The following is a 13807-nucleotide window of genomic DNA, read 5'->3' as shown; positions in this document are numbered from 1 at the left end:
GAAAAAATAAGAAAGATGCCCTGAAGTTTCAAACTCATTCTAATAAAAACTTCTCTGTGTGGGTGCAACTTGAGCCTCTCTTTTCCTTTATCAGTCTGAATTTGAATTATAAATCAGACCTCTCATGGGCAGACATGTCTATGGGTTCAGACAGGTGTAGACACAGAGGGAAGAGCTGCCAGATCTGACAGTGCCAATTTTACAAGTGGAAACTCCTCCTCCAGAAGGAGACCCTCTTTGAAAATTTGGCCTGACAGGATGGAGGAGAAATAGAAACTCAAAGAGCTTGAGGGATATTACTCAGCAATTCATCCAAACTCCTGTTGAGCATACACAACAAGCCATACCGTAGGCACTGCACACACATGTTCTAGCCCAGAGTAGTATTAGTTTGGGGAACTTGGGTGATTGCATCAAGACCAGGTCATTCTCCCTCAAATCCCTGCATGATTTGTGATGTCATCACACATTTGGAAAGGCGCTGTACCAAAGGCCTCGTATCAAATTTAGCCATCCACCCTGACAACGAACAGAGCGGCAGTACTCTCAGAAAATGTGATAAATATTTTTTAGTGTCCCATTACTGCATAGCCATCTGCTATTTATTGCAATTGTGCAGATCATAATGCATCTATCTGATATTTATATAGATGCTGCTTTTGTTTCCACAAGAAGTGCATTGTAACTTAACGTGGCATTAGCTTAATGTTCCATTAAAACAGAGTGCTGGTAAGTGTATGCATATGTATGTATGTGTACCTAAATTATTATTTTCCTACCCATATTCAGACAGTGCTGAGAAGCTATATAGATACTGAACCTCTGCTAGGCAGTATTTTCAATACTGAATGGAAATAACTTGTTTGTGCAAAGCCACCCATTTCCCTAATTACAGCCACTTGTACTGTAAGAGGAAATTGCTAATTGGGTACAGCAGGAAACAAAGAGACAAGGGTTTTATTGTCTGTTCTGTTCTGCTCCTACTATTATTATTAACTCGTTCCTTTCCTTAGAAAAAAAAGTCTTTAATATGATTATGGCTCAGTTTCCCCAACTGTGAAATCATACCAGGCAGAAACTGCGAGACTATGCATGTTAAACATCAGAATAAAAGATTCCTATAAGATTCCAACAAGGTTATCAATAGAGCTACAAGACAGGATTCCCACAAAATTGCCTTCTGTTTCCAGGAGGCATTTAAACCAGCCAGAATTGGAAAGGCGTTGAGACACTTGCTTGTTTTAACCCTAATAAACCTTTTTAATCCTAATAACATTACAGAAAACCATGGATGAAGTAAACTGATCTGACAGATTAGGAACTGTGGCAGGTGCCGAGAAGATGAAAACATTTCCATAACTCTGCTCAAGTTATTGAAATGACCTTGATTGAAGTGTCATAACATTCAGGCCCCACACATTGGCACTTGGCGGTCTGAGGGTTTCAGGTTACCCAGGGAAGGCGCAAATATTGCTCTATTAGCAATAACACGCTCCGTAGCTCAGACTGCCAGGAGATTATACGAGTGAACTGTGCAACACATCGGGACACCGAAGGGGTTGAGCTGAACAAGTGCTTTAGACTATCGCATGCCATTAGCAGTAAACCAGCTAATGTCAAACTAACCCTGAAAATGTGTGTGTTTAAACATGTTAACCAGAGCAAGACTTGCAGAAATGCCACAAAATATCGAAGGACTGTATAAATGCAACCTGAGAGGTTTTTTTCCTTTATGCAAACAGGCTTTTTTTTTTCCACCACCCTCAAGGTCTTCCAGCGAGCCAAGGAGCCAGTGGTTCATCACACTGATTTCCCACTCCCTGAGAGATGTCACCAATTTAACTTTTCCCATTCACCCCAGGGCTGACTTCTTTATTGAGTTAACAAATGCATAAAACTAGGATAATACATCCATGAATCAGTCCAATAAACATAGCTGAATACAGGGCAAGACTAGTGCTGAGGGTAGCGATCTTCCACAGCGCAAAGACATCTGCTATCCTTTCTCTATAAACCCCTGTTCTGTTATGTTTCCTCTGTTGCTCGTAAACACCAAATGAGCAACCTTGGCAATCTAAGGCTCATCCCTCCTTTTTCCCATATGCAATGTATTTATCACAAACGAGAGTTTGAGTCTTTCAGTATTTATCAGGGGACAGAGTCGTACCATTGTACCACAACTCGGGGAGCCTGAAATCATGGGGATCTGTTGCGTTTGTGGGACAAAAACAGCCTTGATGGCTTTGAAGCCCATCAAAATGCTGCAATGTAGCAGTGCCAAGGCAATGTGAGGATCCCGCATGGATCTCAGATTGGCCGTGGGTTTGGAGCTTCAGGCTCCACATGGGAATGGAGCTGAAACCTCCTCTGCATGCACAAAGCACCTCTCCAGACCAGAGCTGCTCTTGCCAACAGCATCCTGTGCCGGTGAGCGGCACCTCTGACCAACTCTGCAAATGCAGATCTCATTACTTGATAGCAGGGCTTGTTTCTCCTAGAGACATGCTGCAAGGGTGCATTTTTAAAGCCCATTTAGCAGGATGATGATTTTTTTTGTGTACATAGTAATGTGAAAAAAAAAAAAAAAAAAACCAAAATTAAAGCATTTTACATGGTTTCTAAGTGAAAAGTAGTTTATTTGCATTCTCATTTCCCCATTCCACATCTCAAAGTAAACACATGCTTTATATTTAGAAAGAAAGTTGATGATTAACCTGGAGAGTAAGTACTACTAAAATGGTGATATCTCCAGGTAAGATAAGATCAGATCTCCATGGTGCTACTCTGTGTGGCACATATGACACTGTCTTTGACCAGATGAAACAGAGAAACTTTTCCCAAGGGAAAATAGGAAAATGAACAGTATGAAGTCACACAATAGGCGTGTGGCAGTGCTAGGGCTACAGCTTGCCTTGTAAAAACACCTGTGGCTCTCAGTGCACAAAGCAGAGGGTAAAACTGAGGTCTCTTGTCCTCAAAGCAGCCAGAAACACAGGGAATGTTCCAGCTCTGACTGGGGGGGAAGAACTCCCGATTCATGTGACAGAAGAAACTTTTTGTGCTGGACTGGAGTAAGTGGAGAGAGCTGGTAGGGGGGCAGATTTCAGTGGGGGGAATAAAAAAAACAAAAACAAAACCAAAAACAAACAAAAAACAAACAAAAAAAATCAAAACCAACAAACCAAAACATTGGGGAAAAAAAAAAAAAAAAAAGAAAGAAAAGGTAGCTTTCTCAGGGTTAACCTTTAACAACAGCAGACCTGAAGGCAGTTTGGAGGGGTTAGAAAAAAACTTCCTATCACTGCACAACCATTGTCTCAAAGAGGGGAATAACCCGATTTTCGGGCATTTTTTGCTTTCCATCTCCACCCGTGCTGATTACTGCATTTTTCATCCCGGGGGGTGTGGGAGGGTATAGAACAATAATAAAAAAGTCTGAGGTTTGCGAGCATCTTCAGCCCAGCGAGAGCGGGCAGCTGATGCGGCCGGGCTGCCTGCCGTGTGCCGCGCTCTCGCCTTGGGCTACTTCGCAGTGCCACCTGCTGGCCCCACGCGTTTTCGAGTGGAAATTTCCACGCTGATGCGCGTGCTTGCAAGACAGACCGCAGCTCCTCTGCTAACTTTCCTCCCCAAACTGCCTTACAGCAGGCCGCTGGGCTGGAAGGAGGGATCGGCGTTGCCCGAAGCCACCCCTTGCCTCTCCGGCACGGTGCATCCCGCCGGGGACAGCGATTCCCACCCTCTCTCTCGTTGACCGGCAGCTCAGTGATCTCTCTATTTCGGTTGCCAAATACCATATTTTACTGACGATTCCTGCAGCCTCCCTTAGATGTGAGGCTCCCATTTCTTCTCTGTTTGGTGAAAGGCTTTCTTAGCAAATAGTTTGTGCGCATGCAGTAGGGAGCCACCTGAGGGCCACAAAGATGATCAGAGGGCTGGAGCACCTCTGCTATGAGGACAGGCTGAGAGTGTTGTGGTTGTTCAACCTGGAGAAGAGAAGGCTCCAGGGAGAACTTACTGCGGCCTTCCAGTATTTAAAGGGGGGCTACAGGAAAGATGGGGACAAACTTTTTAGCAGGCCCTGTAGTGATAGGAAAAGGAGTGATGGCTTTAAAATAAAAGAGGGAAGATTTAGGCTAGATATAAAGAAGACATTTTTTATGCTGCAGGTGGTGACACACTGGCCCAGGTTGCCCAGAGAGGGGGTAGGTGCCCCATCCCTGGAAACATTCAAGGTCAGGTTGGACAGGGCTCAGAGCAACCTGATCAAGTTGAAGATGCCTCTGCTCATTGTAGGGGGCGTTGGACTAAATGGCCTTTAAAGGTCCCTTCCAACCCAAAGCGTTCTATGATTTTCTCCCATTCTCCCCTACCCAGGAAGTCTGTTGCCCACTGGGCACAGCAAGGATGCTTGGACCAGAATTAAAGGTCTGAAAAAACAGCTTTAAAGCTGCAGTTTTGTCTCTTTTGAAGATTTGATCCACGTATCTGGCTTATTTAAAAAACAAAACCAAAAACAAAAACAAAAAAACCAACCAAAAAAACCCACCAAAACAAAACAAGACAAACCCTTCCCCATTAACCTATACTAAGGATGCAGCAGAGAAGTATTTAAGCTAGTCCCAACCAAGTAAGACCAGACACTGTAAGCATTGTACCTGTGTTAGAAGTTCAGCCGTGCACTATTTTTCCTAGGAAGGACCACACCAAGTTAGACACCTTGCTCTAGGTACAGAGAGTTATCCATCAGAATTAGGGCCGAAGGTTCTACAGAAAACTGCATTATTCAGTGTAAGTAGGGATTACTGACCATGAACAAGTGTTCTGGCCACATACTATTAACAGCAGGAGCTCTTGGAACAAAATCCACCCCTCTTCCCACTCACATCTTCTCTCTGACTGATTGGTTCACGGATCTGGCCAGGAAGGTCTTCTCAGAAGAAAGCTGAGGGCAGGAAGGATGTGCAGGATGCTAAGAGAGAAGGCATTAGGGTTATTGCCCTATGTAAACCAGAAGTATTTATCAGGTGAAAAGAAAAAAGAAAGAGTGAAATAAATGAAAATACTTGAAAAGAGAAAAGCCCTTGACTTTCCCATGGGAATTGGGAATCTGGCTCAACCAAAGTCATTGTTCAAACTGCTCCTTTACACCTTGTACACTAAGGCTGTGATTTCAGCCCTGCAGGAAACCCGTGGGAGGATGTAGGAAATGTGCAGGGATCTTAGCAGGGTTTCTCCCCTCCTTACTCTGTGCTATAATATCAGCATGATCTCTGTACTTCTCAGGAATAAATTACAGGTATTTCTAGCCAGCAAAATAAATTTACTTTTTCTAGCTTCCTCCTTATCATGAGGTCTTTATCTTTGGAAGAGGGTGGGAAAGGAGGAGTGATTTCAGCAGTACTTATTGCACTGATCACAATTATTTCACTGTTACCTAAGTGCCCACTGTTCATTCACTGTATTGTCTCATCTTCAGCTGCAATACATTTACAGCAAGACACTAGGTGGTAATGAGGACTGATTCCTGGTTTCAGCATATTATTTCCCAGAGTTTAAAGAGGTATCTATAATCGTCCTTTTCCAGTGCCACAGTCATGATTCGGGACTGAGCGCCTGAGTCACTTAGCTGGATCCTGCATCATGTCCCTCATGTCTCCCGTCTCCTTCACTACCAGTGAATGTCCCATACAATCTCTCACTCCGGGATCCCCCACACTGGTTATGGCGGCTTTGTGGAGGGTTGACATACAGAAATGCACCTCTTTTCCCAGCTATAGCCTAGCACCGAGAGCATCTGCAGTCAGGGCTTGACCTGTCCCTCCCACACAGACCAGATTTCACTTTGTCATGGCATTGTGGAGTGGGAAGTTTTGGAAAAGAAGAGATGTTCAAAATACAAGAGTTGTCACAGGTCGTGTAAGAGCTGTCTACTTGAAAGAGGTTTTCATGTATGATGGTCCTTGTTTGAATTAATTTAAGGCACAGATATAACCTCACAGTATTGCAGGTAGAAAAGAAGTAGATCGGTCCTATTGTTGGATGGCACTGGCCAAGAGAACCACATCCCCATCTCAGTCTGGAAACAGGAGGGTGAGGGTCCCATCATACACAACCCCCTGAGTTTTCAAAAGCTGCCTGGGGTTAAGTGAATCCCTGACAGCTGGTTACTGAGGCAAGGAAACTTCATGCTAGGCTAGCTGAGATAATGTGCATGTCCGGATCTCTCCCTCATCTGCCACCACCCTGCTCTGCTTGCTGACTCCTAAACTGTGCCCACAAGGCACTGAAGCTGATTAATCTCAGGTGTCCATTAGAACTGCTGATTTGCTTTCTTTCTCATTTCAAAGGTTTCTGGTTAGGATTTTGTTTTGTCACCAGGACATACCTATAGAAAGACTTCAAACACCCAGAATACTTTATTAAAAAAAGAAGGAATTTTTGATGTCAGACAGTATTAAAGAACTTGATGAGCTCTATAAAGTCATAGATGCCAGAGAGAGAAGAAGATGCTTTGCTAAAGAAGACGCAGGAATTACCACTTTCCTCGTAGCACCCTACATTCCTGCTTGGTACACCCCTTAATCCTTTGGATGCGAATTATTATTTTCATTCTCTCACCACAGGAATCCCTTACACTTTTCTTCTAATGGAAAATGAGGTCACCCTGCATCATGCTGAGTCTCACCAGAAGATAGTGAGATCCACTCAGAGTGACAGAGGAACTGGGCTTATCTTTTTCCCTTTAGTGATTCCCATGGTATCTTCTATAGAGCAGCTTCTGTTGTAAAAGAGCACAAATATCACATTTGCAGGCTAAAGAACAAGTTTCTGCAGCACAGAAGGAGCAGACATTTTGTGCAGTGAAGAATAATACATTTTCAGATAATAATGCAAAGAGCCAAGGCTGAATTGTTTTAGAAAGCTCTGATTCTTACTTCAGCTACTAAGGAGCTTTAATCATCACTATAAGATGAATGTTTCATCAGTATTTATTATTAAAGTAATTTCCATCATCAGTCAGGACTTCAAGTTGGTTTTAACCCTCTGCATTTCCTGTAAAATGCATGTATATATATGCATATGAACACTCATGTGTGTAATCTAAGGCAAGCACAATAGACTGAGAACAGATAGCAATATTTTGAAGCTGTCCAATTCATCAAAAATTATCTTACGATTCATTATAAGAACAGATTTATTTTTCTATCTGCAAAATCTTAATGCTGACAAATTAGGAATCTCCCTCTGCCTGGTTAATTAGTAAGGCATAAATTTTTAAATGTCTCTGATATTTGAAGCCAAAATTTTGAATTTTAACTCACAGGACTGGCAATTATCCAGAAAGAAGTATAAGTAGTATCTCCTACGCTGTAACACCATCCTTCTGCCACAGATACAGATTGCGCTTCTGACCAACAACTTCAAAAAAAGTCAAAAGTGTTTAACACGGCCCCTCTGTTTCAGTACATGTTCAGCCTTTATGGATATTTAACTACTAGATTTGATTCCCTTCGACTACCTCCCCTCGTGTGTTTACTATTAAAATTAAACTTGAAGTAAGAATTCAAAACACAAATAATAACAATTTTTTTTTTTCCTAATCATCTCTTTTTATCAGCTGAAGCACTGCTAGGACATTCTTCTAGTTCCTGTCACTACAAGATAAATGCTTCATTATAGAGGAGGGAATTCCTTTGTGTGCTTGCTGAGACTGCAAACTTTATGCCCACCAGAACACGCTGGCCAGTGATTCCTGACCAGCAAATGGCTCCGATGTGGCAGAGGAGGTGACTTTTATTCTATTTCATCTTTCTTAGCTTTTTCTTCTGACTGCAGCACTTTTTGCAAACCCACATAGAGAGCTCTTTGGTGTGCAGAGAGTTTTTACCACCATAATTACGCATATCACAGTGGGATCCTTGATGTGAAAAGTCAAAGGCAAAGTACAAAGCCTGGATTGATTTACCACTTCTATTAATATCAATATCAAAATGCTTCTTACCCAAAAGGCATGAAGAAAAGATGTTCTCAGATGATCTTTGGACAGAGGCAGCCTCAACGTCAACTGGTGGACGAAGGTCTGACCTGGGCGTTTGCTGAACAAGGAGAAACAGCTCTCAATGGTTTGATGTACATTTGGGTCTGTAAAAAAACCCGCAAAACCAAAATAACAACAAATTGTTCGTGAGAAGACTGCCAAGGGGACCTCTAGAAGACACTTATCAGGTGAATGTGTGATTCATGCAGATCACTATTGCTTCTCCCTTTGTGCTTGTTCGGCTCTCCTGAAAATGGGAGATTTTGCTTTAATGGGAATTTTTGGGGGTTTTTTGAAAGACAAAAAGTGGAGAGGAGTCCAACACACTGTAGAAACTCATGGGTCTTATACAAATATCACAGGCCTTTCAACATACATACAACAGAAACTACCGGGATGTAATTTGTAAAATCAGGTGCAAGTCGCCCAGTGACCATATGAAAATCAATTATCTCCTTCAAACGGCAAATCACTAGCGCTGTCACTGTAATCTCTGCTTTGAAGGGGGGCATATTTCAACCCAGTGTCACGACCAAAAAGAAGGAGAAAGATCCCACTTACAGGCCTTTTGCCGGCTAACGTACTCCCGTACTCCATATCCCCACATTCCCCACTACCACCGCAGCCCCGCTCCAGCCCCCCTGAGGCTGTGCTCAGCCCCAGCTGGCTGTTCATCGCAGCCCTTACATATGCTCAGCTGTTGCACAATTGTAGGCCAATGCCTCTGAGCTGTGCGTGCTGTGAAATTCATGAGCGGATAGTTTGCAAATATATATGGCCGTCTATTTGGAACAGGATAATTTACTCGGTTTCTGTCAGTGGGGTTTACAGTCAGACTATTCCTCTGTCACAGCTTAGTGGGAGCATTCAGGACTTTTCTTGTGCCCTTGCTAATAGTAAACAGGTGGATGCTATCATTTCACTATTATTTTTTTTTCTTTCTTTTCTGGTGGGGCAAAATGCTGTGCATAACAAGCTCGCATAAAATTTAAAATGCACAGGGTAGAACTATAAGTTAACTTTATTGCCTGGATTTAGTGTTAGCCCTTTGCACCGAACGCTATTTGCATACATCAGAGATTCCTGGTGTGCGTGTGTCCAGGTCACTTATTCATTATTATAATTTATTTCTAGCACAGCAATACCTAAAGCCCCCAGGGAAAGGCAGTTACAGATACACACGTATAATGAAAAGACAGTTCTTGCCCTGAAGAGCTCAGCATAGAGCTCCCTGCCTGGTACAACAGCACCCCATGCAGAGATGCCAGGGTTGTCTCTAAATGAGAAGATACATTTATGTAGTATAGTATAATGCCATGCAGAGATGCTCTCTGTCCTGGAAGCAGTGTAGTTACATCACTACAGACCTATATCTGGGCTAAATTTGCTGTAAATAATGTATAAACTGACAGATACAATGCCTCCAGTTTTAGTTATGTCTGAAACAGCATTTTACTGTGCATATCTATGCTTTAAATTTGCTACCTAAACAGAATAGGAAAAATAACGGCTAAAGGTTTAAAATTGTCAGACTCAGGAGGGATTTTAGGGGAGAGGTACTATTTTTTCCACTCTGGGTTTTGTTGCCAAAGTAGGCTAATACACTCCGAGAACAATCTAAATGAACCTGTGTTCACCTGGAAAAAAAAAACAAACCAAAACAAAACAAAACAAAAAATGAAACCCACAACCCAAACTCAATTTATTTTGTTCAGCAAATATGCATATATTTTAAAATTCTCATACCTACTTGCATGCAGAGGTAGGCCTAGCTGGAATGAATTCCTCAGAGCAGTGATAAGCTTCTTACAATGACAAATAAAATTGAATTTAGACTAGGTGATTTTTTTAATTTATTTATTTTTTATTTAGTGTAGAAGTATTTTAGTACAGTCAGGAATTAGTGCAAGGAAATCCCATGGTCAGATTATGTTAACACAGTGGTCCCTTCTGAGTCAACAGTCCATTAACCTAAGTATGAAGTTAGAGGAGAAGGGGGGATAAAACTTGACTGTGGAAGTAATTGATTTTTTCAGGTCAGAAATTAAATCAAATCAGAACAGCAAACATCACTTACCATCAGCATTTTTTTTTATTTATTTATAATGTCCAGCAAATTGAAACAATTTAGTTCAGGCTGAGTATTTACATCAACCTGAGATAATCTGATTTAATTCCTTTTAGAACATGTTTAATAAAAGCACAGGTGGAATTTGTAAAACTGAAGGGGAGATGTGAAAGATATCCTAGGAAAAGGTTAGTTTACAGGCTTTGTAGTCCGTTTGAGGAAATTTCTATCAGCTTGATCCTCTGATCTCTTCCCTAGCTATACAAGTCCATATGGATTACTTTTTTTATTTTCCAAGAGATATATAAAAATGAAAGCAAAACACTTTTTTCACACTTCCCAGGACATATGAGGGTTGGATTTGAGAAGGCAAGCTCAAAGAACAACATGATCTTTTTTTGACAAGATTTACTTTACACTATTAATGACAATATGGAGCAGCTAAACAAAAATCAGAATAGGAAATAGTTAACTATACATAAAAACATTATGGAAATTTTTGTACTGTGACTTTTTGTTCTATTTTGGAATGAGGAAAAAAAATTTTAGGTGTCTGAATTTCTCTGAGGTACTGAGATTCTGAGCTCAAGTATTAGTTTTGTCTAAGTTTTATCTAGGTACTCAATCTGACAGTTCTCTGATATCTCTCTCTTTTGGGGCTTTTAGAGTAACAGTCATTTTCAAAGGGTTTGAATCTTTTTCCGTCCTCAGAATTCACTTTATTTCCCCAAATGCCAGATGTATTTGAAATGAAGATGGAGTACTAAAATTAATTAATTAAATAAATAAGAATTAAATACAAAGAGCAGCTTGGGATCTTCCTTTTCCCTGTGGCTATTTTGTTCCCAACAGGTCATAAAAACTGCTGGAGCAATTATCATCCTGTTAAATTCTGGAAGAGCACTTTTAAATAATTTAAAAAGTGATCTGTTTTTTAACATAATTACTATCATTATATTTTTTCATGGGAGTGAACTAAGAGATAAGTACCTTCTAAGTCAATAAATATCTTGGCCTGAAGCCCTGAAACTTTATTTATCTGTGAAGTGTTTATCTTACCGAATCCTCCCTAGAAAAACAAAATAATTATTGCTTAATGATAGTAGATGTGTATATTCGCTTTCAATTACAAAGCAGGATGCTTAAAGTTTTTTCCAGTGTTAGAGAAGCGTCTCTTGAATCTGACTGGAATGGGAGGAGCATAAAATGAAACACGGGGCATAAAACAACAGCCACTTTTTTTCTTTTTTTTTTTTTTTTCCCTATTGCCCACAACACGAATAGCAACATAAGAGTTAGGCTCCCTCCATGTGAACCTTGCAGGAATTGCTCCATTGCTGTTAGTCAATCAAGCCCTTGGGGAAGGAAAAATGCCATTTACTAATAAGATTTCAAGGGTCACCAAGGGAAGACTATTCATTGTGATGGTCTTGTTTTCTGAGGAATGGTAAAAGACTTTCCAAGGTGAAGTACTGAGAGAAGTAATCTTGTTCTAATCTCTAGGAACTGCCTTTTTCTGTTATTGCCTCCCCACCATAGGCTACAACTCCAGAAAATATGTAACACGTGCCTAACATTAGGCACATTTTCAAATCCCATTGATTTCTATGACATTTGGGCATGTGCTTAAAGCAAAATTACAGTTCATTCTCCCCCTCGGGAAAAGAAATTATCCCCTGATTTAAAGAACATCATTCATACATATTGGTAAATAATTTATTTTCAGTTCAAGACCCACAAAAATGTATAGTAAATAATCATCTTACTCCCCGTGCATCTTTCAAATCTTCATTTTCAGAGCCATTGCTATTAACAGCTACTAATCATGGATTCATAGAATAATTAAGGTCAGAAGGGACCTTTGAATTTTATCTAGACTAGCCTGATGCTAAATGCAGGCTTACTTAAATCAGGTTGCACAGGACCTTGTCCGGTTGTGTTCTGAATAACTCCAAGGATGGAGGTTTTATTATTATTTTTATTTTTGCTGTTCTTTCTATTGAAATTATATATTGCAAAAAAAGGACGCAAAATTTGAGATGAAGTGTCCTAGCTACTCTAAAAACTCCCAGTTCTGTCATCAGTTTCTATATGAACTTTTAATCCGTCCTTAAGTGGGATGTTCTCCCCAAAAATGCAGTGCAAAGTAGTTATTTAAGTCAATACAACTGAAGCAAAATAAGCTTTGTGTTATCAGGAACTCCGCAGAGGGTGCCAATTATAACATAATTGTGCATTTACACATCTTTGCTCTCCCTGCTCCCTTCCAGGTAAATGGGAGTTCATAATATCGCAAAATTTATGGCAAACCACCCCGTAAGAAGGCACAGAGGTAAGGTGGGTGATGGTTGCATGAAAGGAAGAAACAGCAGGCTGCAAGGGATCTTAGGAAGGGTATAAATGTGTGGAGGGAACCCATTCACACTCTTAGCTGGAATGGCAAGGCATTAAAAACAAAACACGTGTGAGCTACAAGCCTAAAGACACAGATGTTTGAAGTTTTGCTGTAGTATCCATTTTCTGAGAGGTGAGAGGTAGAGAAAGGGGATGAACTGCCACCAGCAAGAGGCTGGTAAAGGTGACACAAGGGGAAGGAGAAAGGGATGATGATGATGATGATGATGATGATGATGATGATGATGATGATGATGATGATGATGATGATGATGATGATGATGATGATGGGAAAAAACAGGGGCAGGTGGGGGAGGCTGATTGCCATACTGCCTGTTGGGAGTTGTGAGCTGCTGGTGGACAGGAGCCTGGGGAAATAATAACTCAGAAAATTAGGAGCACCAGTGGTCAGATCCCCTGGGGAAAGTAGCTCCTAAATGAAAACTGAAGAATGGCTTAGGAATAGAGATGGGAGCAAAGGAGTGAGAGTACAAGACCTGTAAAATCTGTAAGGATTATTACAGACTCTATTAAATTGGAAGTGCCTTTTCTTCTCCCCACCCCCCTTAAAATAAGCCATGTGAGAAGGGGAATCATAGTGAACTAAAAATCACCCATTGATCCAGAAGCTACATCATCAGGCAGGGTTTTCATGCTCTCCTGGGCCTATCACAGAAACCACCCACTATTTCCATTTCCTTACCTCCTACTGCTATAGCATTTTATAATCCCATTGTATTGTTCTGTTTTTCTCTCTTTCTTTTGTTCTGTAAAAAGCAGACAGGGGATACATTTACAGAACTTGTTCCTAAACTAGCACAGGCTGTAAATTATTCCTGAGCATCTGCTATCAGATTCTGATGGATGTCCTTAGCTGTTTGATACAATTTCCATGAAGTCAACATTGAATATGCTTTCTCACCCCGTTCTGCTCCAGTACTAGCACCAATCTCCTCCCTTATGTCTTCATCTCCTTTCAGCTGATTTCCCCTGAATGACTCCCAAATCTACCAAGATATCTTTTTTTTTTTTCCAGTTCCAAACCCAATATTCCCACACTCCAGCTCTCAAACCATGTTTTCTTTCAGAAAACTTCTTACCTATCTCCCCACCATCCTAAAACAAGGTCTTAAATAATCAGTCTTCATGACAGCTAGTGTTTTTGCACACTTCTTGGTCTGCTTAGACTAAAAGAACAGGAGAAATTTTTTAGGAACTACAATTCCAGATTTGAATCTAATGCCTGACTCCAGCAAAATCCATGAGATGCAGGGAAGGTACCTTGTGCAAGGATGCACAATGCA

Source organism: Vanellus vanellus, assembly GCF_965231255.1.
Source record: "Vanellus vanellus genome assembly, chromosome: Z".
In the NCBI taxonomy this organism is placed as follows: domain Eukaryota; kingdom Metazoa; phylum Chordata; class Aves; order Charadriiformes; family Charadriidae; genus Vanellus; species Vanellus vanellus.
Note: the sequence above shows the minus strand (reverse complement) of the source record.